The 24,746-nt window shown below is 38.3% G+C and overlaps 1 long non-coding RNA gene across 1 annotated transcript; it reads right to left on the bottom strand.

The window, feature by feature from the left end:
• Positions 1-15,594: 15,594 nt before the first annotated feature.
• Positions 15,595-23,481, bottom strand: LOC135295647 (uncharacterized). Its single transcript, XR_010357785.1, has 3 exons — positions 23,435-23,481; positions 23,300-23,332; positions 15,595-17,146 (listed from the first exon to the last, which is right to left on the bottom strand). It is a non-coding gene; the product is annotated as an uncharacterized LOC135295647 (long non-coding RNA).
• Between the last annotated feature and the right edge of the window lie 1,265 nt (positions 23,482-24,746).

Genomic DNA, 24,746 nt, shown 5'->3' with positions numbered 1-24,746 from the left:
GAATGCTCTTCCCATCACTAATAACATAAACTGTGTTTGTTAGCTGACTTAAATAAAGAAATGAAAAGCAGATCTTACACACAAACACAGCCTGCGTAAACTCCTGCCTGTAGGCAGTACAACCATGGGAATGTTTGGAAAAAAAACAACCCACTACCTACTTTATTCTAATTAATTTGTGAGAAATTGAAAACCAAAGGCAGCATCTTTAACAAAAAGGGAAAATATCTAGTAAATGCTAACAAAATTAGAGCTTCATGGCCTTTTATGACTTAAATTATTGACCAAGAAGAGAATTTTCAAACCTGCTCATTAATTTTGAGGAGGTTTTTTCATGTTTCTTATTCCTATCAAATTATTTTGAGGTGTTTTTTATTTTGGGAAAAACAAATTATCTGAAATGCTTAAATGCAGACTTGTCTAGCTAGATAAAAACTGTAAGTCAAAAGAGAGCATCATTCTGTAGTGTTTTGACAGACAAAATACAGTTTCAAATTAAAAATAAATGGCACAAGTAACTTTTTGGTGGAGTGTTGGGAAAATGGGGGAAAAGGTCTTCCCAATTAAACATAACAAAACCCATCAGTTGAATAACAATGCCACTGGAAATACAGAGTGTGCATCTCATTGCATACAAATTCACACTTGAAGCAGAACATTCAAAACCAGCCAAGTGCTCGGTTCTTCTTTCCTACAATGAAAATTCCACCAAAATACTGTGGCCCCTAATTTTGTAGATAAGATTCCAAACACAGCATTGCTACTCTCAGAGGGAGGACCATTCTTTTGGGATGTCCTGTACAAGACCAGGAGTTGGACTTGACCTTGTGGGTCCCTTCCAACCCAGGATATTCCATGATTCTATGAACAGGAGCATGGGCTACAACAGTGCAGGAGAATGGTTAATTTGAAAATTAAATTCTCACATTCAATAGGCAAGACTCTTTCTTCCCCTGCCAGAGCACCTGGATATAAATTCCAGTTTTGCACAGTACATGAGAATAATGTATGAGAGAGGTGCCTTGATACCAGTCTTCCAGCTGAGAGGGACGTCATTGCACAGCCAGCTGTGATGGTTTCTTTTGAACAGAACAGCAGAAATCTTTTTGGTATAGGACATCAGTTGTTTTCTTTCTGATGAGACAACTTAATTTGTTTCTTCAAATAAATTTTTGATTTCATATGAGCTAAGTAGAAATTCTATTTTGTCTGTTAGTGAATAATAACTTCACAAAAATCAGCTAAGCAATGCAAACCCACTCACGCCTCAGTTATGAGAAAAGGATGTGTCCAAAGTTTGATGCTTTTCAAAAATCTTTTTAATTATATTGTTAAGTCTAAACCCCCTTGTTTCTAGGGATTCCATAACTTTTCCTGTCTGAGTCTACAGCAACAAACAAGTTTGTCTCTGTACTGATAAGACTTAGTTATGCTATTGCAAATTAATGATGTAGAAAAATGAAGCTGTTGATAATCAAAAGCTGACAGTGTTGACAACTTAAAAACTGCAGGGTTAATTTCAGATTAGTGCAAAACAAATCCTATTTACCAAATAAAAACGTATGATTTTTAAACCAAATAATATGGGCTTGAGGTTTTGTTTGTTTGTTCTCTGTTTTCTTTGGGGTTGTTTTTCTCAAAGTACAAACAATGATAGTCTGAATAAGAAATGTTCTAAGTAATGCTTAAATAAATATTCAGAATGAAAACTTTCTCCAACACTGCAGTAAAAACTGTATGAAACAAAGTGACTGAAGATAAAATGGGGATATTTCTGCTCTTTGATGTTTGCTTTTGCCCTATTTGACCAAAGATTTTCAGGGTAGGTTTGATTAAACCTTAGTGAACAAAACCATAACCTAAACAAAGAATATAATTTTTAATTCTGTTAAGTTATTCTTTGGAGCAGTGCTGAGTGCAGTGTCTTAACATCTCTTAGACACTATCAGGGTTCACCAGTTTTTATCTGTTTTCATAATATGGTTTTCTGAAGAAAAATGCCCAGACCATTGGTATTTGCTGTTCCTAAGCGAATGGTTGGGATGAACTGTTAAGGAATGGTCAAGATGAGTCCTTAAGGAATGGTCCTTGTGCAGAGCCTCATCCTTGCTCTCTGCTCTCCTTTTCTCCTGGGGAACATGGCCTTATCCCTTGAGAGTATTGTGGAATTTGATTTCTCCTACATCCTTTGGCTGCATTGGGGGCTAGCTCAGATTTCCTTCCAGGCTGCCCAGTCCCAGAACAGGGAATTATGCACCAGGTTATGCTCATTGGGCTGTTTAGGGTCCTCAGTATTTTTCCTGTACCATGGATCAGGCAGCAGCATTGGGCTGTCAGGAACTCTGCTGGAAGTTTTTCTTCCTGGGCATCTCCAGAGGGTTTGGAAGACCAGGGTAGAGCCTGGCAGCCACTGCTGTGGTGCCCTTTGTAACAGTCTTGAGTGGCTCTTAAGAAGTAATCAGCTCCTATTAAGGAGCTTCACCATGTTTTTTTACAAAACCTGACCCTTGGCCAAGGCAAGAAGAACTTCAACCAGCTGCTTCTCTTACTCAGAAACTTTCCATGACAGCAGCTCAATGCAGGTTGCAGGAAGCCTGAATGGCAAAGGTGCTTGGCCCTGAGGGCACGTTAAAAACCGCTCAGAAAGAGAAAATTCTTCAAGGCTTGCACAGACTATCACAGCTCAGAGGATTTGGTGCTCAAAGAGATTTTTTTTCCATAAAAATCCCCACTCGATTTTCCTCTACTAAGGTCCTTTGAGAACAGCTAGTGCAAAGTTAGTCCTTCTGCAAGGTATGAAAGTTTTCCCAAGCATTCCCGTGTCCTGTGGGAGGCTGGTTCAGGCACCAGCCCACTGAGGCAGCTTCTCCCTGCCCCTGCAGATCCCTGTTTAAACAGCAAGAGGCTGAGCAGGGTGGCTCTCAGGTGATGTCTGACTGAAATTGCCAAAGAATAATGTGAAGCCAGAGAAAGGACTCTCCAGATGTGTAAAGAGCAATTTCTACAGCCTGTTGATTGCTGTGTTCTTCCTAATATCCTGTCAGCACAGTATTCCCTAGGCTTGGGTTTTGTCTGCCTGTGGAGAAAGCATGCTCCCCGGTTCTACACAAAAATTGTGTGTATTTTCTGCACCCTCTCTCGCTGACCTTGATCTAAGGCTGGCTCTTTATCCTCAACATACAACGAGGCAGCTGTAATTATTGCTTTATGTGCCTGATACATTTCATCTGAGATAACACATTTCAGCTGGAGGCTGATTTGACAAAGGGAACCCAGAAAAACAGATTTGTTTACACTGTTGGGCTGGCAGCATGTGGACTGCTTGACTTTTGTTAAAAAAAAAAAAAAGGCACTCTGTGAAGTGGTTTCCAAAGTACTGCTATCAAGATTCAGAAAGTTAGTCTTTTTCACCACTGAAAAGTGTGGCATTTATAGCATTTATAGCTCACTTGTTGAATTTTTTTTCTTTTTTTTCCCTTGTGTATGAGTAGCTCTCAGCACATTGTAAAAGGAAAACTTGAAACATCCATTAAAAATGATTGAATCTGGGGGGAAAAAAAAGTGAACAGATAAAATTACTAGTTTTTCACTTCCATAGAAAAGGCCAAGAAGGACATTGCATAACAAAAGCCAAAGGAAACTTTTTAAACATAAAACTTCTCGAGAGTTTGAGGCAAGTGTCCTGCAGTTCAGCAGACAACCAGATCACAGACACAAACACCTTTAGTTTGGAGCAACTACAGTGAGGTTCTGTGCTCCAAGTCAGTTTTCCTTGGGATTTTTGTTGCTGATCTATATACTAAAAAATGGATAACATTGAATATTACTTCAATTGCATTGCTGACTCTCTGCCTTCAGATTATTTTACTTCAAATTTTTCCTGTGTCTGTAAATTCAATTAACAATAAACTCTTCTGCAACACTTCCTTGTCTTTTCCATACAATGCTGGATCATGTACAATCCTTCTTGCTTCATGCACATAATCTCTCTCGTTCCTTTAATGGCCAGTGTTGTATTTCTGTCAGTTTACTACTCAGAGTAGCTGCTACAAGCTCTGGTGGACAAGAGTAGACATAAAATGGAGCAAGTTCAGCTCAGGAAAATCTTTACAAAGATACGGCCAGCAAAGCCCTGGGAGAAACTCTCCAAGAAGGCTCAGCTTGAGATGTTCAGGGATAGATCAAAAAGGCTCTGTGATGAGAGAGGATCCCCTCTGGGACCTCAGGACTGACACAAGTGTGACATCCTCACATTGCTCCTCCCGTCCCAAGGAACAAGAACTTCCTCCTCCACTTCCCATGACTGGTCTCCAGGTAAGTGTTTGAACCCCAAATGCCAACGCCTCCCCATCCCTGCCTCTACAGATCAATCCCTTTCCATCCACACTTTCTGGCAGCCTCTGACTGTTCTTTTTCCTCAGCTCCATAAACTCCCTCCTACATAGTCCCCCGTGGCTCCCCCCTGGGCATCTCCACATATCTGTTCCTCTGGAAATCCTCTTTGTTCTCCTTTCTCCTCCTTCCCATGGCACGGGAACATACAGGGAACTATGGAAGAAGAAATGAAGGGACAACAAACATGGGAAGTGGTTGGTTTCCTTCAGTTTTCCTATGAGTAGTGTCCCTCCTGCTAGTCCAGGTTGTCTTCTCATTTCTACTGAACACTTTTCTGAGAGCTCTGTCTTGAAGGTGATTAATTTTTAATTGCTCATGGGATTTTGTTTCCTAATACTTTGCATTTTTATAGCCAGCTCTGTGAAAGGATCTTAAAGCACTTTTCAAATGATAAATCAAGGCTTTCAAAAATTCTGTGTTGTGGAAAACAGAAGAATGAGGAAAGGAAAAGTAATTCACTTACCTCTAGCTGAACATTTGGTCTTCAAAAAACTCAACAGGAAGACCCCAGCTTTCACTGCTTTGTCTTGTAATCTAATATCACTTAAACTACATTGGAGAGGGGAAACTGCAATCAAGTGTTTTTCTCCATGATCATGGTTCCACATATTATCATGAAGAAGGTTTCATACCTCCACCAGAGCAGGTCAATAAACCAAATTTTCTTTTCTAGACTTTTCTCTGCTGCTTATTTCAAAACAAATACCTGCAAGTGTATCTTACTCTTATGAAATGTGTGTGTTAATAAATAGTTATGTATACTATAAATATAAAATAAAAACTACATCTTGTACTACTTCAGTGAGAATATATTTTAAAAATATGTACTTTCCTAAAATTTTATTCTGCTGGAAAAATTCACAGGAGAAATAGGAAACATCAGTTGTGTTATTTGCTAGGTATTTTAGGCAGCAAATATAGTCGAGACTCAGGTGTGCACCCAAATATTTCTGTTTGCCTTCCCTCTCTCAGTTCATTGGTTTCACAAATTAAAAATTGCCTTTTAGTGTATTTGAGGGGCTTAGGAAAGCTTGGAAAGAGAAATTAGCCTGAGGACTATTGGAGATGCATGACTTCTTTTGTATTTAACAAATTAATAAATAAAAAGAGAACTAAACATACTACTGACTTTTAGGAAGAGGAAAGAAGCCACACTGAAAGAAAGAAGTAACAAATATGAGACAGAGAAGATAAAATGAGAAGAGTCCTCATCAGGGTGAATTCAGTAATGAATTCAGTTCAGTTCAAACACCACTCTTGCTTACTCTGTCCTGATGGCACCTCAGACAGGCTTGATCATCAAAGCATGCAAAAACTGCCCCAGCACCAGGGTAGCACAGAAGGAAACTTGTCAGAGAGCACTGTTGGGAAAAAAATAAATCCTCAGTCCTTGGCTGCCCACTGCCTGCTGATAATCCTCGGCAGATGGAGGCTCCAAGCAGAGGCACAGTGTCCCTGCCATGACACCCACGTCACCCAAGCAGCTCCTGTCCCATCCAGCTCTGCAGGCTCTCCTGGTGTTTAATCTCCTGACAGATTACACCAGAGTGGAGGCATTTCAATCTGCAGCCAAGCAGGATTTTGTGGTGGTTAGAGCACATCTCCCACCTGACAGTGTCCCTCAGCTGTTTTGTTTGCTCCGGGAAACCTCTTGTGCTCAGCTGCCACTTCAGAGCCCGTTGTTTCTTGGGATACTCCTGGCTTCCCTTGGGAGTTTTGTTCCTGTGAAAGCTCCTGATCAACAAGTAGCAGTTTAAACACAGATCTCTGCAGCTGAAGCACTGATCTGGCAGGACCTGTTGCAAGCTCAGGAGCACAGTCTCAAGCTGTCACAAATGTGACCCCCTTGCAATTCCTTCTGCTGTTCACAGTGTTTATTCGACAATGTGAAAATGCACTCCTCTGTGGTACTGAAAGGCACTGCTTCATTATCCCACATAAACTGGCATAAAATACATTAAAATTTTATGGTTTTTATTGCTAACATTGTGTCACAGTGAAACCTGTGCTTGGCTAAGGGTGTGAAGTGCAAATATAATGAATAGCTGCATGACGCTGATAGATCCAACAGATGGGAATGTATTGGCAATGGTCAATAACATTCTTGAAAAACAGAATTTGGAATTTCTGATCAGAACCAGGCATGTAATGAGTAGGTTTTCATTTTTTATGGATCTAAGGGGTTTTGTTGTGCCATAATTAGGCCAAGGTCTCCCTCTCAGAGGTGCCCCTTTACCACGCAGCAGAGCAGATTCTCCGTGTGGGTGATTTGCTGCAAGCCACCAGAGCTTGTGATGTGCTCTGCTGCATGTCACCTGCCATTAGCACTTAACAGGAGCTCATTAACAAGGTAATTTCACTGTGATGCTGCAACAGCCACTGCTGAAGCATGTGCCAGAAATAGAACTGTTTATCCATAAATATCCATTTTCTTTTATTTTGGTGATAGAGCAATATGGGTTTCCTTCCAAAGCAGCTGGATGGTTTGTTTGATCCATGCATGGCTTATGACTGAACTGAAGTGGAAAGTGTTTGCCAGTCACTGGAAATACAAGTTATCTTTAGCATCTGCTGCCAATCTGACCTTCCTGGGAAGGTGTATTCTGTAGGAAATTAGAAGCAGAAGTGGCATGGAGTGAAACGAAGTAAACACAATCAGTCAAGCAAAAAAAGGCAGATGCTGCACATGTTCCTGTCTTCTGAAGTAATGTGTGCAAGTGCCATGGACGTAGGGAGGGTTTCTACAGGCCAGAAAGAATCAGAACAAGCTAATAAAATATATAACAGAATCATATAATTAATATCATGTAATAACATAGCCTAATACAAACCACTGCTTTCCAATACTGAGAGATATATTTCAAAATATTTTACTAAAATACCATTTTCTCCTCTAAATGAACTGACAACAAATCTGAACTTCAGCAAGCAGTTTGGGGGTCTTAGATGTTGGATGGGGAGTCAGGAGCTCCAAGCTCTGCCAACAGAAGTGCTCCTTGAGCAACTGATTCCTCCTTGTCTGACTTTTGTTCCCTTGGGCATTTTCACTGGCAGTCCTTAGGGACAGGGGCTGGCTTTTACCAAGTAATATAAAAACAGGTTTAGCAAAACAATCCCTTCCCCTGCCACCATCTCCCTCCTGTAATCCTATCAGTCTTTAGCTATTATTTGTATCAATATTTCTGTTTCCAAGGTTTTAGGCTCCTCTCAGGTTATTGAAGTGCCTCTTCCTCAGCTCTTCTGAAGGAAACAAAGATTCAGACGTAAATTACTAAAAACAAAACAGGCAGGCATCTTTACCAAGATGTATTTTTGTGGGTTTGTGCTGGCAGAAGGATGCACCTGAAAGAGTGCTAATGGGAATTTTGCTCACAGGATGGATAGGAACCCAGAGGAGGTTTGTTTTTGCAGGGAATAGCTCACCCTGTTGAAAGGCTGCAATCTGTATGAGGGTGTACACATATATATTTATCACTCTTTTTTATGCACTTGCATAAAGATATCGTTCTAGCAGCTGTTTCAAATTAAAAAAAGCCTCTGTGACTGGTGTGTTGGTAAAGATCATTTGTAAAGAAAAGATCTTACTAGACTGTGGATCTGTATCCTATCCAGAATACTTGTTTTAGTTACAGCACTTCTGGATTGCAGGGTAGAGAAAATAAAGCATCACAACATGTGGGTTTTTTAAGTTTTTTTTTGTTTGCTTGGGGGGGGTGTTGTTTGTTTTTGGTTTTTTGGAAGAACTGAGCCAAATTTTTTAGAACTAAATAAAATAATACTGAAAACTGGAGCCATTCATCAGAAACCCTTGATGCTGAAGGCAGAAAAGGCTGAGCTTTAGATCCTGGATGTGAACTTGGATTTGCATGTTTTCTTGTCAGAACAGTATTTTTAGCTCAGAGGCAGGCTAAAAACCAATGACATAGCTTCACTGAAATTTCGTAAAATCAATTTCTAAGCCTTCTTGGACCTCAAAGTCAGCAAAATTCAATTTGCTTTAAGCCACAAACTGTATTTCTTAATGTGTTTTGGTGGGCAGCCAACAGTTCACATTTGACAAAGGCTTTTGTTCTGTGTGCATTTTCTGAGCTTCTGGCATTCTCTGGGGGGAGCCTTTTTCCTCTCTTCTGGGTTATTTGAAAGACATGCAGACTCCTGTCCCACTGCTGAAGTTCCAAGAGCACAGAGGCTCCTCCTTGCAGATGCAGAAATGATGGAAGGGGACAGAAAACTCCTCATTCTGCAGTGGGGCTGTTGACATCTTCATCTTTCCTGAGCTGAAAACATCTACAGCCTCTGGACTTTGAATTCGTTAATCACATGATAAATTGGGAAAATTATGCTGATTTGAGTATTTCTGTTGCAAAGGCTGTGACAGTGAATACTTAACAAAACATGCAGGATTTTTTTTTTTCATAATCCGCTTTTAAAAGCATCTGGCAATAGGCAAGAGTTGTCCAAGCTACATTAAGTGTTGTGGCTGCACTGCCATTAAAAAGAGAGGCTTATTCTCTTTGTATCACAAAATGTGAAATACAAGTAATCCACTGGTACAGCACTGCAAAGGTTTTCAACTGAGTTACTCTAGAGTTACCCTGTTTTAACTTGAAGCAGAAAAAGTAGAAATGGGAACAGAAGTTGTCTTCCAATTATTGTCAGAAAATTCATGATGACTGTAATACGCAGAAAAATCCCACATAGCTGTGATGAGCAAAAATCCTGCCAACTTGTGCTGCATCTAGAAGTGTAAACATGTCATGGCAGAGAGACAAAACTGCTTTGATTAGCACAGGTCACCGCTCGTTTATTCCAAATCGTTTCATTTCGCAGAATCCCGTTGTGCGCATTCAACCCACTTCACTACTTCTGTGGGGGCAGAGACAGATTCCACAGCTCTGCAAGAATTTATTTCTTTTTCAAAACTCTGGGTGTGGGTTGAGGTGCTGTTTTCAAGTTTGTCAGCAGGCTGCTCTGAAAAGGATGAATGATAAAGCAGGCTCTGATTCCAGGGATGTGTTTTGAGATGCGATGCACGTAGGGAACGAGGGACTGACTAAAAATCTTGGAGAGTAGGGAAAAGAGGACATGGGGAAAACATTTAAGTCTTCAAGCTATTTCAAAAGATGTTTGTCATGATTTGGGAGGTCTATCGTACGCAGCAGGTGTGGATTTATTGCACAGATGTGCCCTTTATTGACTCATAGAGCCTTGTGTCTGTGTTGTTCTACACCTGAAGTTTTACAGCTTCACTGATTTCTGCACTAGAGCTTGGGTGGCTTAGAAAGCAGGAAACAAGCCCCCACTGAATAAAACTCATAATTTACCCAAAGATTAAAGAAAGGTTGGTGAGAGAGAGAAATATCCTGACTTTGGGGTTACAAGCTAAGCTGTTTTTATTTTTCTCTTAGATGCAGATATGTTCATCCAAGCCCTCATTTATTTCTGTCCAGTATTACAAATGTTGTTGCAAACAGCAATATACGAGTCCAAAAATGTGAATATTTAAGTAAGGACTGGTAAAAGTTTTGATGGGTTTGATGATTGTCAAAAGTTGACAATCAAGTTGATGGTTTTGAAATTGTCTTCCTTTTGACCCAGCAACAGGCAATTCCAGTTCATTCCGTTCTGAGCAGTGAAAATCCAGTAAAATCCAAAAAACTTGTTCCCAAAGTCCACTGAAGCCAGAGAAAAGAACTGTTGATTTCAGTGAGTTGTAGGCCAGGCACTTCTGTTCTCAGAAGGAAGAGAAATGGCCAGAAAGGAATTTCTATCATAGTTTGCCATTAGGATAGAATTTTAGAATAACATCACTTGAAATTATAAAGTTCTTTTGAAGATAATAAAATTACAAAAGTGTGGAAAATAGTAGTATGAATAGGCATAGACGTCTTTTGCTGGAATTTATTCCATGATATTTTCCTTGTTACAATGAATTTGTGCATGCAAATAAGACATGGTTTTGTTCCCATGGAATTTAAATTATGTTTTAGAGGGAAGATTCTTTCTATTTTCTCACTGCTGCCTAATGATAAAACAAGTTGGATGATTTGTAAGGAATGGGCATGTTGAAGAGAATACAATGAAATACAAAAAAAAAAAAAGAAACAACAACAAAAAAAAAGAAAAACAAATAAAAGAAAACCCAAAAGAAAGAAAAATAAACTTAAGAGACTGCATCAGCTACTGCTGTGAAGTGAAAACATTGTCCTCTTTATCCCCACAAGCTGGCCAGCTGTTATTGTACTTTAAGTTGATAAGGTGACATTCCAGGCAGTCTCCCTAAACCCTGGGATGGGCTGAAAGAGAGCAAATTGACAGTTCACAAATGCATATTTCTACCTATCTGTATGTTCAATACTTGCAGTGGTCACTGACTTCAAAGCAATGTTGCTCTATTAGCACAAGAATTTTAAAATAAGAATCTCTTTTGAGCCACAGCAAAGGGCATATTATAATTTCTTCCAGAAATACTTCCAATGGCTGATTCTGCAAGCATTTTCATTAACATAAGACCTTTAATAAACCTCTCTTAATAACAAGAAAACATGCACAGTATGTGGAAGGCTTTTCTCTGGGTTTCTAACCTAAACATTTTCCCTCCTTTTGTCTCCTCCTTTCCCAGAGGTGTCAGCAGCATTGTGAGGGCCAAGTCTGCTTCAGAACAAGAAATCTTGACTAAACAGTTGCCCAGAGGCAGATCTCTGAAATATGTGGCGATTCTAGTTAAAAATTGTCAGAAGAGTGGACAAAACTGGAGAACTAAGTCTTAAAAAACATTGTTTACTAAGTTTCTAACTGTATAATCAGCAGCACCTTCGTGCTGGCTTCCAGCAGAGGACCAGCCCCTGGTCACGTTGGCAGCTCCTGGTTGTGAAAAATGTTATTTTCTGTCAAACTACCAGAAGGATATCACAGTTTCTTGATGGGTTTCTCCCATTCAAATACAACAAAGCAAACCTGCTGGCTCAAAAACATTCAAACTGATCTTTGCAGAAGCTGTCACTCTGTTTAGAATGAAGAAGAAATTAAAAACCAATGATTGTGGAGTAAAAACAAGTGACTCAAAGAAGGAGAAAGGAAGCAAAAACCTGTCTAGCCCTGGGTTGCTGATGGAGCACTGAGCAGAACCTTGCACCCCACAGCTGCTGGTGCTGCAGGTTTGCAGACATCTCTGGGTTTAGCTCTACCTTCATGTCTACTCTTGGTTTCCTCTTCCAATTCAGGAGCAAAATTGCTCCTCTCTTCCTGTTTTTGTCTCAGATCCCATAATATCTGACTTATAGTGTGTGCAGATAAAGCAGATATTAATTAAATAAATTAATTAATTTAGATAAAACAGAATCTAGTGAAAGGATGCAAAACACATGGAAATAATGTGAAATTAGATGAAAATAGTTATGAGTTTAATGGAGGGCTATTTAAAATGCAGGATAAGATTCTTAGACAAAAGATAGTTGTTGTCTGAATTCCAGTTTTTCCAATTCTCCTGAGAGACATGAGAAGCCTCCAGAAGATGGAAGACCAAAATAAAATCAAAATTTTCAAACAGGAACCATGACTTTATCCTCAAAACAAATTTATTTCTCTCAGAGCAGATGATAAATACTGCTTGAGCCTTTCCTAGCTGTTCCCATAAAAAGTCAGTATTTCCCTGCAGGATTCTGAATTTATTTTCAGTTACAGCAAGTAGATCTTCGAGGATAAAAAGGGAGAGTACCAAACTTGCCTCCAGGCTGTGTTTTTTACCAAAGTGCATTCCCTGGCTCTATTCATCACCATTTAGGTGCTTAGGGCTACAAAACCCATTCCCAGCATTGCAATTCCTGCTTTCCACTGCTAAACCCCACCCCAGTTGCCTTTTTTTTTTTTTTACACTTTTTCCAGCCTTCCTTTGAATTTCATAATTTTAAATATGTGATCCTTTCCTCCACACCTCTCTTGCCAGAGCCAGAGAAAATTCAGCTCATGTCTCCAGATTCACTGGGAGGGTTTTAGTTCAAGTTTCAGGTTCTAAGGGGGAGTCTGGTGGCTCCTTGACCTGTGTGTAATTCATACTCTGTGACCAGAAGGGAAGAGAGAAACTGGACTTATCCTCAACAAAATTTACTATTTTCAGTCAGGAATGAAAAGGACAATTTTGTACTCCTGGACTGGAAACTCAAATATCTTTTTTTTCCAACAGACTTTGGAAATTTCTGCAAGTTATTTTAATAATTTTGAGGGTTTTTTCCTATCCAGGAAAATAATCCCAATCAGGTGTAATACCTTAGTCTGCATCTTTTTTTCTCAACAGTCTGGTTAGCAATGAAGCTTTGTATGGAAAGGTTTTTTTGGTTTTGAGGGGAGGGGATGGGGATGTTGGTGTTCATATAGACTTTAAATAAAGTTAAATGAGATTATAATTTTAGCTGGGTTAATTTACAAAAATCTTCTATGACTGTATGATTAAATCTCCTAGGCAAGTCCATTTTATTTTGACAATCATGATACGTTAGTGTTGCCTACTTTAGACAGTGAAAAAGAAACACCTCTGACCAATTTTCCAGAAAGACAAATCATAACAAACTGAGAACATGCAACTTTTTTTTACTGTCACTCATTGTCAGGATGTTTCTAAAAATTAGAAAAGTTACTAGTCTGAAGTGTAGAAAATTATGTCAGATCCAAACTGAGAACTAAAAATAATGTTTGCCAAAGCTGAATGGCTTAGCAAGGCCAGTTTCTTGAAGCTTGTAAAGAACAATGAAGAAAACTGAGGAAAGGAAAGGAGAACTACTTTAAAAATAAGTGATTTGATGGCAGGCAGCAAATACAGGTAATTATATGGGGAATGATTTTTGTCAATAAATAATTGGAAATATTAAATAAAAAACCTGCTTATCAAAGAAAGCACAAAACCTTATTCTAGAGTAGAAATAATGTTAATATTATATGTCCCCTAATCTTCAGTAATCTCCAAAATGCACAGGGACTGCTGATGCAAATTAAGGCCTTGAGTTGGTGATACCTTGGTTTAAACATTAAGGTTCTGCTGCTAAAGGCTTGAGTAAACAGCAATCAATTTAGGCTGAAATTTTCAGTGTCTCTATTCCATGGGGACTGGGTACTGCAGGTCTCAGAGCAGATCTATTATCTCATACCCAAGATGATTTTTCATTAGTGCTTTTATTAATTTAAATCAGATATGTGCTGTGCAGGAAGCTTTTGTAATCCCCCTGCTCTCATAAAGCTGGTTATATCACAATCTAAAGAGAGTGCTCAGTTTACAGCCTTGTTAACATGCTAACAAGCAAGATTTTACATTCTACAAGCCCCTTAATAAAGTGATAAATTAATTAGCTTGCCTGGACATTAAAGGTCGGAGACCATCAGCTAATATGAATTTAACTTTGCTTGTGTTTCAAACAGGAGCACTCACATTCCCACGACAAAACCTTCAAGGTCAGGTCACTGGTGCCAGGACTGGGTTTCTACTTGGCCTGTCTTCAGAAAAGTAGAATTTGTCCTGTGTCCCTTTCTCTGACAATCACAAGCAGAATTCCCAGCCAGCACTGGAGTCCTTCTTTGCTGCTCTAAAGCTAACAGTAATATTTTTCCTCTCTGGGAAAGAAGGTTCCTAAAAGTACTTGGCTCTCAGTACTCAGTGAATTTATTAATCTTTTTTTTTTCTACTTCCACTCTTTTTATGCCAGTGGAGAGAAAGTTGCCCACCTCTAATAAATGAAATGCAGAATTGATCTGCATTTCCTATTCCTGTTTGGAATTTCAAAAGTTTATCCTTGCTCCTGCTTCACCCACACCTATTAGTAGAATTCCATGACATCCTCTGAAGTAAAATATTGTTTGCACTGCTCTTCTGGCTGTATCCTCATACCTACCCTTCCTCACCCCATCTTTTATTTCTTTATCTCTTTATCGTTATTTTGATTTTTAAAATCTGTTGTTAAGAAAATAAAACTCAGAGCTCAGCCTGAACCATGCACATGCAAACTGAGTCTGTTCATTTGCTTATTGGTAAACCAATATTTTGTAGGGATGCAGGGAAACCCAAGCTGGGAATGGGACACAGCTGGATTATTGGCAATTGGCAAAGAGAGAAGCAAAGGATTACAGAGGTTCAATTAATTCTGTGTGAAATAGAGGCATGAAATATTATAACCTTTTGCCATTAGCAGCAGCCATAAAGCTAAGAAAACTTATTGGAATCCTGCTTGTTTAAAATTTAATGGTGTTTTCCTGCACTGCAGATATTGTTATGGCCAGATCGTAGTTAAACACATTACAGGATTCTAAACTGTGGACATTAGTGGAAACAGACACTAAAATCCAGAAGGGGATATCATTTTCTAAGTAAGGATAAGAGGTGATCAATCCATGTCTTTCAAAAATCTCATTATAAAGTCTAAATCCTTTATGGGTAAGAGATTCAGATAATTCCCAAGCTGTTTTGCAGCTGGAAACAGGTGATGGCTTTACTAATGGGTTTTCAGCTGCAAACAGTTCAATTGTGGCTCCAAGGTTCTAGAACATTTTGTTTGTTTGTTTGTTTATTCAATGTTTGTTTCTCCAAGAACAGAAATAGTGGAGTAAGGGTTTGTTTTTGAGTATTTTGTTTGTTTTTTTTTCTCTAGATCTTAAGATGACACATGAAAATTTCTCTTCTTAGAGGCAGGCAAATAAATAAGACCACTATAAACAAGAAGTCTCAAAGATTTTTTGCTAAGATTACCATGGATATCTAAAAACTGTCAGTCCAGAGGGATCTGCAGTGAGCAGCCTCTCTTTGGGTGACACAGAATCCTCACAGATCTCTGCACTGCCAGAAGCAGGGAAAGAGTCCCATAAATCAGAGGAACAGACATGAATGAAGACTGAGTTTTAAACTCCTTGCAACCCATTATTCTTTACTTTCTAAAAATTCATTAAATAATCAGTGAAGACTTGAGAACTATGCTGAAAAGCAAAATGAAATCAAATGGTCAAATAGCTGCCATGTTGCATCTGAATTAGAAAGAATTCTTGTTGATAGCTCTATTTCTTATACAAGGTTCAAAAATAGTTTTTTGCTATATAAGAGGGAGAAAATTGTAGACTGAGTGGGTGGTAATGAATAGGCTTGGAGGAGTTTGGCTTGTATAAGAAAATAAACACATTTGAACCTTGAATTATGAAAAGACAGAGGGCAAGAGCATGTGATTGAAAGATAACACTTTTTCAACAAATAATTTAGAGGTAGGCTGCAAAAGATTGGGAGAATATATCAGCATGATTGCAATTATAACATTAGAAAAAGAGGCTTAAGATTAGTATTATCTTTTAAGAAAAGAAATACCCTCCTTTTAAGGGAGGAATTAGCAACGAAACACTGTACAAGGGAAAAATGAGAAACCAAGGTCACGTCAAATTCTTACACTGAGTGCATGTTAACAATGAAAGTCATTCTTACACATTTTTCAAATCCATCCTTTTTTGTCCTTCATGTCAAATTAAGTACTTTTGAGCAGGGTGGCGAGAGGTGAAATCCAGTATGGATTGGGTGCACTGTGCTTTGTGATCTCTCTTTCAGTGAGAGCATTGGTTTCTTTACGATGCTGTACACATCTCCTGACACCGCTTTGGTGATATACAATCCCCTAAGGTTAAGAGGGTCATTTCTGCATGAGTGTGTGTTCAACCTGTGATCTTCAGCAGAGCTGCACTTCTGTATTTTACTGGCATGGGCATCTGTCCACCAGGAATTGGTGTAGGCACTGTAGGTCGCTGACAGAGAGGAAGGAACAGCTGCTATCAGAGCAGAATTTATAAGGGATCTGAATGGATCTTTTCTCATTTCATCTGAAACACCCTTTCATATTAAGAGTGGTGAGATGTATTTTTTAAATCTTTGCCTTGCTGGCAATCTTTCCATTGGGAGAGCAGCATTTTCAGACTAAATTGTTATTCTTCAAGATTTCTAGTCATCTTTACATTCCCACACTTGGGGTGTTTCATTAAAACTACTGTAGCTGTCAGGAATAGACTATCCATTTCTCCCAAAGAAGTGCCAGACTCCTGCTATCTGTGGCCCAGGCCACTCTGCTACTGCCTGGGCACCCCAGTGAGGTCAGATACTTGGGCAAAAGCTCAGACCTTGGCTCTGAATTTGGGGAACACTTGTCAAACATGAGCCATTCCAAATGGTATTGGAGAACTGATGGATGTCCATAAACATAACTACCAAGTGTGCAGAAACTTAAGGGCAAAGGGAACTGCAACTACTTCAGAAGAAATGTTGGATTCCAGCCCCATTTCAATATATTATAGGTATGTTCTTAAAAATTGTATCAACCTATCCCAGAGAATCAACTTGTTATATTCAAGGAGAAATAACAACCAAGATAAATGTAATTGACTTAATCGAAGTTCTACAGAAGTGGTTAACAAATAATATTATAGCTGATAATGCCATGCTGCTGGGAAAAAGAAAAAAGCCCCAAACATTCTGGAAAATATAACCAGGCTAAGTAAGACACAGACCAGTTCTCTGTTCTGCCCAGCCCTAGTGAGACCTTGGCTGGATTAATGTCTCTGTAATGTGGGATACTTAAATGAACACAATGGCCACTTCATATTCACAGAGAAACAGAAGCAATTATCCAAACTCTAGAAAACATGATCTGTGATGCAAGATTGAACCAATTCAATGTTGTTCAGTTAGAAGAAGAGGCAGATGTAGGCTGGGTCTTCTCTAGGGCTGCACCAACAGCTGCTGCTGAATAAACAGACAAGGAAAACAGTTTACATTTGAGCTAGGTTTGAGCTAGATAGAGGGAAGAGTAACACAGTGACAGGATAGACTGAAGGAGATATTATGGACTTTTCACTGCAGGAGCTAAAAAAAACCCAGGCTGGACAAAAATCTGTTAGGAATTAGTATTTCTCACTGTGTCCTGGGATTGAGCTGAACAGTTCCTACCTTCTTGTGCCTCATCCTTCCCAACCTCTGATTCCCAACCAGTTCTCTGTGTAAGAGAAACAAATCTATTCAAGGCTTCTGCAGAAAATATTATTGCTCTTGATGGGAAGTGGTAGCTAAGTCATCATCAGTGTCACAAAGAGCAAACCAAGAGAAAGGAAAAGGCAGGAGAGCTCCGTTCAGCCTGGCTGGCTGAGGAACCCTTCCTGCTTGTGCTGAGTAACCCAGAGATGTTTATTTGCCTCCCTCTCTTCACCCTCCCCTCGTCTAAAAAGCAGTCTAGACAGTAAAATTTAGATTTTTTGGAAAATATTTGTTCTATTTTATCAGCACATGGTAAGGTAAGAAGATTTAATGCGCTAAAATAGAAAAAGTAATTGATGTTTTATCTAGGGATAATTATCTGTCTTTCACATTGCTTTTTCCCACACAGAAGCTCCCCTAAAAACACTCTTTTACTTTTCAATTATATTTCTTCTGGAAAACCTTTTGCTTGGTAAAGCTTCTGAAAATGTGGAATGGGATCTACATAGTACAGCTAATAAAAAAATGCTCTATTAATCATAATCATAAATTGTGATCAAGTCCACTACAGGTGTAATTTCTATTTCTCAAAATATGATAAAAGATAGTATTAATCATCTCATATGCTAGCCACAGCAATATTTTTCTTTTAGACATGTTCTGGATATACTGGATATGCTGAGTATCACAAAAAATTATTTGGGGGGAAAAAAAATATACTTTTTCAATGGAAATTACTGTAAAAAAATCTGGCATTTCTTTTTTTTTCCCCTAATTTTTACTACAAGTTAGCCTTATGCTAGAAAAGTCATAACCTCCAAATCTGCCTCTTGAAGTTCCCATCCTAGAGATGTTGAGATCATAGAAGGGGATCCTTAATAAAATATCAAATGCATTCATCTACAAATGTCATAAGGGCCATAAATCAAAATCAGGGCTTTCTGAAAAGCTTCTGTCTCTATAAGACATGAAATCAAAGTCCAAGATTCACTGTAGACTTTTTAAACCGTGGCTAAAACTCAGCAGTTTTGTAGAGTCCTCATTAAATTCTAATTTTATATCCATGATGGGCAAGAGTCATATAAAGGCACCCAGATTTTTGCTTGATTGGGCAACCTACAAGAGGAACATGGTTCTAAAAGTATTTCATCTGTGCTGTATAAATTTGCTATTAAAGTTATGAATACAACTTGTCCTTTTCAAATAAAGCCCAACAGGCGAAATAGTCTAATTTACATCTCCACTGAACTCCATTGTTAGGGCATTCTGTGATCTTGTTAACTTCTGTGTCAGCAGTTTTGCTGGCCCCAAGACCTTTGAGCTTCCTTTAAATAGAAACTTAACAATTTGTACTGATAACTTGGAGAATAAAGTACAAAATTCCTTGATTTGGAAGAAGAACCTAACAGCAAATCCATGTGGATATTCAATGGAAGTTCTGAATTTAGAAATCCTAATGCTTCGTAGAAAAGAACAAAGATGATGGGATCACTCACTTCTGTGTAGCATTTAAGTCAAACCAGGTATATTTTGTTCTGTTTTGATGTTCCCAAGTTTGATAAAGACATTGTAAAAATTGCCAGTATAATGTCCTTGAGGGATTTCATAAGATTCCCAAGGAGAAAAGTCCTCATCTCTATTTAGCCTGTTTATAATTGACAATAGGTATCTATTGGCATCTCTCAGTAGGTACCTACCTGTCTAGGCTCCTACCTTGTTAAAAGAGTAGTACAAATAATTCCCAATTTAATTTCTGATTTCAAAGCTAAGCATTTTTCTTTTTCAGGGGGACTCAATCAAAATTTGTCTCAATAAAAATTCAAAAATTTCAAATTTTGTGCCTGTGCTCCAACTCTTCTAAAGGTAACTTAAAAGAAGCAGCCAAAAAACCCCTCTAAATACTTTTTAAGAATTCAGGCCTAAAACTGTAAGAACTTATCAAGATGAGTTCATATAATTTCATACCTGACTCTCTATACAACAACCTAGACACTCTCTGTAATTTTTTTTTCTGCTTGGATGATTTATTTTTTAGTACTAAGACACTTAGTACTAAAAAATTTTGCCCTCTGTTATTTTATGTCTACTTCACACAAAAAATTGTCATACAAATGTGAGCCAATGTTTAAATCTGCAATCTCTGCACCCTGTTAAATGTGAATTCTATTTATACATATTTGTGCTGATAGACAGAATTCTACAGTAGGACTGCATCACTTGTAGAACTCTGCCACTGGAGATGAAAATGTGATTTTTGTCTTCCTTTCAGTTAAAGAAAGGCAAAGATAGATGAGTTCAGTTCAATCCTTTTTTTTTCCCACAGCTGAGTTATCTAAGGTGTCTGATAACATGTTGACCTGAAGATGTTGAGAAAAAAAATGCATTATATTTGCAAATTCAACTAATTTCAAAGACCTCATAATTTAAAAAGGCTGGAGAAAATTGTGTAGCATTATTTTCTTCAGTTAATCAAAGAGAAGAGTAGGTGGCAATTTCATAGGGTTCAATCAAAAAAATCTCTCATTGGCCCAGCTCCTAGGATAAGGTAGATACTACAGAATTTTCTTTCTTACCTCTTGTAAAATGTTTGTGCAAAGTGAGAAGACATGGGTTGAAATTAAGCATACAAATAAAGCAATTATTAGACACTTAGGATCTTTTTTCAGGGTTTGGAGGTTCTTTTTCATAATTAGCATGTACAAACCACCAAATTTGTCAAACAGTGTAGCAGATGAAAGCCATGCCTTTCTTGCATTGCCCTTCTGGAACTGTTCCCTGACAGATGGCCTTACTGTCAGCAGTAAGGCTGATTTTTATTTTTCTTTTCAGGCATGCTGATGAATATTAAGGCCTTTTAAAAATAATGTGTGTAGGTAAAATCCACTACTGATTGTATTAATTGCCTGAAAACTTGATTAAAAATTTAGGCTTTTTAAAGAATGGTCCTTGCTCCACATTGGAAGGAGCAGGAGCAACCTTCTAGGCATTGTTTCATCATATTTTCTTCAGCCCATTAGATCTATACATGCTTTAAGCTGCAAAATAATTTATTTTGCAACCGGAAAATCATTATGTACTTTTTAAAAAGTGCAGTTTCTGAGTTTCAGCACAAACATAAAGAAAAGGGAGAGGGAAGGGCTGCAATTAGCTTCGCAAAACCTTTCACTTTGAATTCCATGGTTGGTTTTGGGGAAGCTTTTTTATTTTCCTTTTCTTCTTTCCTCTGTGTTATTTAAGCAAACAGTTATGAAATAGCCAAACAAATTACAAAACAGGCTCCAAGTTAAATTTTACCTCTCTTTGTCTGAAAATTTGAGAAGGAAAGTCAAGCACAGGCAGCCTTCCAAAAGACCTCAGTCCAGCTCCACCAGGGTCAGCACGAATCCTCAGGCTCTGACTTTATCAGGAGAGGAGATAGCTATAAAGGACAAGCAGCATTTTCCCTCAAGTAATGTGATTATTTTTATGCTTTCTCCACCAAAGGTATCAGATGACATCTTTACAACGGAGAAATAGATTTTCTTTCTTAAAAGCCCTACAACTGAAATGGGAAAAATTGACTGTTATCTCCAGTTTGTAGCTGGGTAGCAATGTGGAGAAAAGTTAAAGGATGTGACCTGAGGCAGAATCCCAGGAGAGCCATCTGAATGTGCAGCAGAGCCCAGTCCCCTCTGCTCCAAGGAGCCCAGCAGCACAATAAAAATCCTGTTTTCCAAGCTCCACACTCCTTACACTGCCACTGCTGCTGTTTGCTCCAGCACAGCCAGGAAATCTGTTTCTGTCCCTAACCTGACTCTCCCGTCCATATGGGGACCCAGACAGGTGACATGGGATGATTCTAAATGTCAACTCATCAAATTTCATCCAAGAACCCACAATAGGGAGGACCTTCAAGGTATTGTCTTCTCTTCCAACAGGATACCCTGCCCTGTCCATGTGAAGTGTCTCAGTGAGCTCTCCACAATGAAGCAGACACCTGAGGGACACACTCTTTCCCCATAGAAATCAAAATTTAAAATATTTAACATTGAATAGTTCTTATGGCTTCAAAACTGGCACTACCTGTGCATTGATTTTTGAGTGGAGTGCAGCTACACCATTCTTATGAAATCAATGCTCTTAGAGCATCACCCATTGTGGTTTTGTGCAAAAAACACCTCTTAGAAATTCCTTAACCTGTACCCTACTCAGTAATTCATCTTCTGGATAACAAATACATGGGTAACTTTGACACTTTTCTTCTATTTTGACATTTTTTGCCAGTGTTCCACTAGTGCTTGTGGAAGTGCAGGGAATCTCTCCCAAATCAATAAATCCTGTCAAAATATGGGGCAAAAAAACCTTTTAATTTATTCATTGTCCTGGATACACAGACATAATCCACAGAGCTAATGAGATCACTAGGTCAGAAACCTTAAATTGAAAAGGCAGATAAAAAAGCTGTCAGTAGGGATCAGAGATATAATTCCTTTTTTTCTCTTACTCAAGTCATTCTTCAATGCAGACAGGTTTATTCTCAGTCTCTGAGCTCTCATCTGCTGCAGTAAGGCAGTAAATGCATCTCCATGAATGAATCCACTGAAATCTAACTAAATGTAAGAAATTATACTCAACAGAGAGGCCAGAACATGTTGTATTATATGTGTGGTTATAATGGTCCACATAGGATTTTCTCATGGTTGGTAAAATGAACAATAAAGAGTGATGTTGGCACCCTAAAGACATTTTGTTTCATGCATATGTGAGTTCTTATAAAGTTTCATTATGGCTTTATCCAGACAGAAGTACCATGAATTATTCTTTTATGCAGCTTCACCTTCCTTTCCCCAGACTCCCCTTTCTGTGCATGATGCAGTCACAGGCAACACTGCAAGGTCAGATAAGATAAAACTAATATATATATGCAAAAAATATATTAAATATATTACATAAGTTAAATATTTGCTCAGTGTCTGTCAGGGCAGGTTGAGCACTCTCAGTAGGCAATCTGCAGTAAAACCCTGAGCAGATGAATCTTTCTGAAGCTTCCCAAAATCTTGCTCACCTGTTCCCCAGCTTTGTCAGCACAAGTAACTACAGCTGTCCTGTCAAAACTCCTGGGTTGTCCCATGACATTGGCACTCAGTTCATTTTTATTTACAGCCACATCAGCCAGACATCCCCTCCTAACAGGATTTTCACTCAACAGCAATGCAGTGAGATCCAGAAAATCAGGTTTTCAGAAACCATGATGGTTCTTCTGTTTATGTCTTCCTCAAACTTCACACACTCTATAAACCACAATTGCAACTCCTGGGATCTGGCTGTATAGAAATTACAGCTCTTAGCATTTTTTGAAACTTATTTCCTGCCTGGTTTTCTCTATGAAATTTTAGTTTACCACTCAGTGACTTTAGAGAAGGGTCTACAGAGAGATTGTCAGGGTACTCTGGAGATGGTGAAATGTGATGGACAACATGATGATGGAAATTACCAATGCCTTGGAAACACCAGTAACATAATATTTTCTCTCTAATAAAACATATCTTTGCAAAACCAATCTTAAAATAGTTTTAAAACCTTCTTGCACTGGAAATATTAAACTTGACATTACATAAAAACTCTGAGGAAATGTCAGTTCTTTAGACATTACTGGAAACAGGGTTATTCATTAAGTCTAATTACCTACTTCTAGTTCAGAAAAGCTATTTCGTTTGTGGGCTAACCCCTCTCTCATATTTCAGGGTAACTTTCAGCTTCATGTGATCCTGTCCCTGAATTACCCTGAACAGTTTTAACATTTTGATATTTAATTTTTCACAAGTTCATGACACTAGAAGTGCACCTACAAAAAAAACTTTTCGGGGTTTTCTGGTAGAGGGGAGATTTCAGGGGTGGTGATGAGTATCTCTGTTATCAATTCTTACATTTACTTTTGAAATTTACCTACTGCTGGTCTGCAGATCCTTACAGGGAAACCTAAAATTAAATGTGTGTCCATCAGGCCATTCCTTTTTAGGACTAAAAGAAACCAAACAGCTCATATACTCAAAAACTCAGTACACAAACTTAATATCTTACCGAGTATTCAGGCAAGCAGGCTTCAGGAAGCTCACGGAAGGCAGTGTTGATGAAAACATCAAGGAATTGAGTGACAAGTGGGTAAGTTAGTTTTTAACAGCTGGAGAGAATCAGACATCAATATATCTTAGTTGCAAATTACTGACTGTCAGTATTTGTTTTACAATTGTGATGTTTCTGTTGCTCTTGACAACTGCCTGTTGCTCAAAATTGCAGAGAAGTCTTTACATAAAATACGATATAGCATTTTTTTCAAATCATCCTTTCTTTCTCTAGTAATAAATTTATTCAAATTTATATAGGAATCACTCTATTTTCATTGATAATATAAGAAGTCCATTTTAGCATTGACCTGTTTGCCCCTTTTAGCTATTTTTTCCCTCTTTTAGAAGGAGTTTAGGATTAGCAGAATAATCCTAACTGATATTAATAGTACAATATTAAACTATAAAATATTTTCCTTTTTGCATGATATAATAGTAAACTAATATGATATTTAATAATATTAAACTATATAATATAAAAATATTAATATAAAATACTATATAATATTAAACTATAAAATATTTTCCTTCCTGCTTTTCCTGTCATACATTTCCTGAAGAATCAATGTCTTCTGAACTGGTTGAACAATGAGATAGATCTCTGTGTAATACAACACAACACCTGATCAGCGGGGTCCATTTATAAATTTATTTCCCTCTTTATGTTTTTTGTCCTATAAGCTGTACAGTGTGGGGTGTGAGTAATTCCTCCTTTTCCATTTAACCAGGAGGCAGCAGGTGCAGCGCTTCCTTGCCCTGATAGATGAAAATTATTTGGCAACAGGTAAAATCAGCAGTGCCTCAAAATCAAACAGTGGCTTATGAAGGAGAACAGGTGGGGTTTTTTGAACAGCTGCTCCTCTGCCCTGTCTCTGAGCCCTGCCTTGCCTGCAGTCACTGTAGGGGATCAGGGTGCAGAGCAGCTGCTTTTATCATGTTTATTTATCATGGTTTTTAATGGATTTTTTTATGTTTGGATATCTACCTGAGATATCTGTGCTCATCAATAAGTTCAATAGCACAGAAATAAAAGGAGAATGGAGAGGGTGAGCCCCCTCAACATGGCACCTGGTATAAATGTGATGTAAGGTGTTCATGGCTGTCCCACTCCCAGGTAATTTATAATAGCCTCAATTTCCAGTATAAAAAGTACAAAGCTGCAGGGATACACGTCAGCTTTCCTTACACTGGCTGTCATCCCCTTGGAAACATAATAATTAAGATGTCTGCTGTAACTGCTTCTGTCAGAAATATTTTTAGATTTCAAC

This window comes from Passer domesticus, chromosome 2, assembly GCF_036417665.1.
Source record: "Passer domesticus isolate bPasDom1 chromosome 2, bPasDom1.hap1, whole genome shotgun sequence".
Lineage (NCBI taxonomy): Eukaryota > Metazoa > Chordata > Aves > Passeriformes > Passeridae > Passer > Passer domesticus.
This window is presented reverse-complemented; position numbering and strand designations above follow the sequence as displayed.